The sequence below is a fragment of the Pavona decussata genome, unplaced genomic scaffold (assembly GCF_977016875.1).
Source record: "Pavona decussata unplaced genomic scaffold, jaPavDecu1.1 SCAFFOLD_2, whole genome shotgun sequence".
Lineage (NCBI taxonomy): Eukaryota > Metazoa > Cnidaria > Anthozoa > Scleractinia > Agariciidae > Pavona > Pavona decussata.
In genome coordinates, this window is record NW_028145426.1 from 2,649,641 (window position 1) to 2,654,982 (window position 5,342).

At 40.0% G+C, this 5,342-nt stretch overlaps 1 pseudogene; it reads right to left on the reverse strand.

The window, feature by feature from the left end:
* Positions 1 to 3,889: 3,889 nt before the first annotated feature.
* On the reverse strand, positions 3,890 to 5,113 carry LOC146490019 (uncharacterized; annotated as a pseudogene).
* Between the last annotated feature and the right edge of the window lie 229 nt (positions 5,114 to 5,342).

A 5,342-nucleotide genomic window follows, 5' to 3' on the forward strand; every position in this document is an offset into this window, starting at 1 on the left:
AAGTAATAAATAAATCAATCAATCAATAAATAATTAATTAATTAAATAAATAAGTAAATAAACGGATAAGTAGATAAATAAATAAATAAACAAAAAAGCAAGTAAATAAACAAACGAATAAATAAATAAATAAATAAATAAATAAATAAATAAATAAATAAATAAACAAATATTAAATAAGCAAAGCATACTGATTAAATTAAAAATAATTTTAAGACAATGTTTTACGCTTGGCTAGTCTTTGCAATTTATTACTAATTAGGGAATTCACTGATCCGAATTTCGCAAGTTTACACGTTGAAAAGGACTGAACGAGTCTTGGGGCTGAAAATAGCTAGTCTTCTACTAACTATGGTGTGACGTATGATAAGGATATTAAAGTACGGTTAACTTCGTCATTTTTAGTATTTGGTTTTCGTTTTTTGGTTGTTCCGATTGTTGAAAATCCATTGCTTCTATCCCCGATCCCCCTTCTCTGTAGTCTCCCTCGCGGCCGTTCTGTGTCGCGTGACTAGACACAGAACGGCTGCGAGGGAGACTAATAAGCCCTTTGCCGTAGTGTCAGCCCTGCAATCAGTTTGGTTTATTTACACGTAAAGTGACGTCTGGCACGTGCATTTCTACTACAAAAGATCCGGCAACGTATTCAGAACAGTTTATTTTGCGTCGTGTGGTCCCCTGCATCCAAAACGTTCGTAAGGGAGACTACCTTCTCTGCTGTGGGCGATTAATGCTTCAACGAGATGATTGAGACAGCGGTTTTCGAGATTGTTTTTAGTAATTTAACTTCTATCCTTGCAAATCGTCGCTAAAATCTGGTAAATTTCTTTGTTGAAGTACATAAAAAATGGTATTTTTATTCGGTAAAGCCACTGACTGTGTCTGGAATGCCGGGGGGGGGGGGGATACTCCGGATTTCAAGTGACGGGGATAATCGAATGGGGGCAAAAATCAAACCCCCAAAACTCCCTAGGTCTTCCAAAAAAGCCCCCAAAAATCCCTGGACCAAAAATTAACCCAAAAAAAATCCCCTGCCGAATTTCCGAGCCTTAACAATTTTCAGAAAGCATTAAATGATATAACACAAAAAATAAAAACATTAGAAATTGAATGCTTGTTTTTCTTCCGTTTCAACAATAACATTATGCAGAATGACAACGCGGTCGGGATACGCGGGCACTGTATAGCACGAACCCCCAGATTGTTTTGACTACCCAAAATATCCCTACTTAAATAAAGCCTCCCAAAAAAATATTTGCTTACCCAAAAAAATCCCGATATCGAAAATTTCAACCCCCCCCCCCCCCAAAAAAAATCCTTCGATCATCCCCGTCCATTGAAATCCGTCGTACCCCCCCCCCCCCCCCGGGCTGGAATGACCGTAAAGGATCTAATAAGCAACAAACTGTAGAACGAAAAATGCAAAAAAGAGCTAGCTGAGGATGATTTCTCGGTCAAGGAAATATATTTTTCCAGTATTTCGAAAGGCACGGCCCTTGTTTAAAAACGTCATTTGCTGTATAAAAAATACCCTAAATAAGAAAGATCGTTCCTTTTGAAATATTGGAAAAATATATATTTCCGTGACAGTGAAATCGGCCTTGCATTTGTTATTGCCAGATTCTTCAAAGAGCTCATCTTTAATGGAGCATCGCATTAAGGGAAAAAAACATAATCCGCAAAGTATTACCAAATGTTACGTTGAAATTTGATTTGAAATTCGATTTTAGCGAGGATGTGTAAGCAGATGTAAGGATTGCAGTAACGCGTATTACTAAAAAAAATCTCGCTAACACTTACCATGAACGTCAATCTCGTACCCAGAGTCTTCAGGCTTTTTGGTCAGCGGGGCAACGCCGGGAAGACTCTGGGGACATCGAAAAAATTCAATTTTTTTGATTGGCTGTTCCGTAACGGTTTCCATTGTTTTACCGCAGAAATCCTGCGGTAATAAAATTCGATTCCCGGCGTTGCCCCGCTGACCAAAAAGCCTGAAGACTCTGGGTACGAGATTGCATGAACGTGGGAAATTTCACATCAGTGAATTCCCAAAAACAGTTATAATAAATTGAAAAAAATACCTATGCATAATTTATTTTGAATTATATCAGTATGCTTTGTTTACGTCCCCGCGTCCCGTATCTTATATCCCCGCCTCCCACATCTCGGGTCTCCAAGTCCCGTGTCCTGAACACGTGTCCTTGCGTCCCCGTGATAACCACAGCTGACGTCACTAGTATACTGACGTCACAGCCTAACCGTGATGCCCTTCACACCTTGATAAGGTCATCTACATCCCTTTTCCTCCGCTGTGATACCGCCCAAGTTGAGTGTATCAAATACGCACAAAATTCGTTTAACCCTGTTGTGGATCTCAGACGATACCCTGGATTATTTGTGGAAAGCAAGAGGCATTTCTAACATACGGTAGTAGTATGTCATGATATTAGTACAACCCCTTTTAAGCTTAAATACTAATAGTGGCAATTTGTCTCAATGATAAACCATCAGACGGCAGCTACCTCTCTCTACAGGAAGTTGAGATTGAGCCGACAACATTCTTCAATCTGCTTTTAGTGAGTCAATCTGAGAATCGTTTGCTTCAATGACGGAATGTAGACCTCGATAACTGAAGACGAATTGGAATTGGTAGTTAATTCTGCTCAATCGGGTAATGTCGGGTGGCAGGTCTTCGTAACGTTCGCATAAATTTGTTCGTTTAGGAACCTCTCTGCAAGACGATGGACTATATATATGTAGACTCAAAGTTCATTTCTTACGGTCACCTAAGTTGTACGCACAATCTTTGCTTACTAATAAGAGCCCGGGGTTGGGGGTGGGGGGTGGTACTTTGCTGCATAAGCCATATAGGCAAGTGCTGCACTAATTGAAAGGGTACGGTTTGGTCTGAATTACTTGTTACAGATTCTAACCAGTTTGGGCTGAAAGCATGAAAACGTGTATGGAATTATTAGAAATGGGAATGGATTGCAGAGACCCAGGTCTGAAAAGGGGTACCGGAAAATTACATATTTCGGTCTGAAATGACAAAATAAAAGAGGGTATGTTTCGAAGGACTTCTTCACCCAACCCCCACCCCCCCCCCCGCGCCAGCCTCCACTGGGAATGAAAGGTTAATTTAATCCAGTTGCTAGTGATTTACAGACCCGGCTTGATTCTCTGCAATGAGAATTACTCCTAATTGTTGTCGGATTTAAATCGATCTGAGACTAATTCAGTTTACTTAACTATCAGATACCTTTTGTAAAGGTTTATTTCTGGTTTTAACACATTAGATCCCTTTTAAAATTGATAGCATATGAATTCGGTCTGAACACTAACAATGGCGGATCTTGGTCTGTCTTTTAACTTTGCATGACATGTAAACAGATCTTGGGTTGAATAATCGAATGTGAAGAAATAAATTTTCAAGTTAGTAAGGTGAATACTTCGACACTTAACAACTGATTTTCATATTGTTGCTAGGAAATGGTTACAGATCTAAAGGTAATCGAAAACTGAGCTGAGTGCGTGGCTTACGTGTGCCATTCGGATAATTCAGATAATTTGGGCCGCAGTACTGTCGACTCTACACAGGTACAGTGAATTCCCAAATGTTCATGTAATTAATGCATTTTATCGCAACAGAAGCGCGAGGGCAGTTTATTCGGTGAGGATTAGCAAGTTTATAATAAGCTGCATTCTACTGGCACGACGGATTTACTCCTCGAAATAACTGGGTCCGGATAATCTGCGAGCCAGCGAGGCATGCGAGCCGTGCGAGGCATGCGAGCCATCGGAAAATATAAATTTTTAAAAATATTTTAATTGGAAATAGTTTGTTTTGTTATTAGAAACGTGCTTTCAATCGCGAATATGTTAAGTGTTAATTGGGGTTGACAGGCCTACACGGCTCCAAAGTACGTGTTCTGGTTTTGACGCCTTTGTTATAATTTTGCTCTCACGAGTATGTCTTTGAGTGAACGCCCCTTTCTGTAAGATATTATGGGCGGATCCTTGAAAATTTCGTTTAGCAATGGTTGTTGCTGTATGAAGTACCACTTGCTCATTAGGATTTCTTTCAGATTTGGAACTGCTGGGTGGTATTGCGTTACGAAGGGCAGGATTTGTTTCTTTGCATTGTTCTGTTGGAGGAGAGCCCGTTTCCTTCGTCCTTCAAACTTCACTTCCGAGAGCGTGTTGTAAATAAAATTTCGCGGGTAACGTCTCTCCATTAGGTGTGTTTTAAATTTGTCAATGTTTTCTTCAAACGTTTCCTTTGTAGAGTTTGTCCTTAGGAGTCTAAGTGCTTCACCTTTAACAAAGCCCTTCTTTACTCCTGGAGGGTGACATGATGTGAAGAACGTGTACTGGAATGTCTCTGTAGGTTTGAAGTGCGTTCTCATGTCGAGAATTGACTCTTTGTTGAATCTTTTGCCCTTGTAGATAACTGTGTCTAAAAAAGTCGTTTCTGTACATGATATTTCAGCCGTAAATTTAATAGTAGGGTGGTGTTTATTTGCTTGTTCAATGAACTGGTCGACAGTACCTCTGTTGGTTTGTCAGCGGGAGATTATGTCGTCGATGTAGCGTTTCCAAACGAGCGGTTTGTTAGCGCTTTTGTCTAGTATTTGTGTTTCAATTTCCGCCATGAAAATATTTGCGAAGGCTACTGCCATTTTAGTGCCCATGGCGGTTCCGTGTGTTTGCAAGTAGTTCCGTTCGTTAAATTGGAAAGAGTTTTCTTGCAAAATCAGTTTGAGTGCTTTCTTAAGTGAGCGCTTAGGGATGGGAGGGCCGTCTCTGTAGAAATTTTCGTATGCTGTACATACTATATTTATACCCTCCTCTTGTGGTATGTTTGTGTATAGGCTCGTTACGTCCATTGAGACAAGGATCACATCTTTCGGGAGTGTTGTTCTCTCGATAAAGTTTACGAAGTCTGTTGTATCTTTGAGATATGACTTCTGTTTTTGTGCTATAGGCTGAAGTATTTTGTCAAGTATTTTGCGTGTAGATAGTTTTCGATTTTTACGATTTTTTTTTTCACATGGCTCGCATGGCTCGCAGCCATGGCTCGCATGCCTCGCATGGCTCGCTTGTATGACTCGCATGCCTCGCATGGCTCGCTGGCTCGCACTGTATCCAAACTCAAATAACTCGTTATTACTTCCAAAACGCTGAACAGGCAAAAACGTTTGAAGGCATTCGATGGATAATATTTGTAGGAATCAAAAAGAAAGGTTAAATTATATTCAGCCCATACTCACATTTGAATAACAAATAAATATCGATCTCTGTATACTCTTGGATAAAGTTACATTGGCTGAGGTCTTTACCAT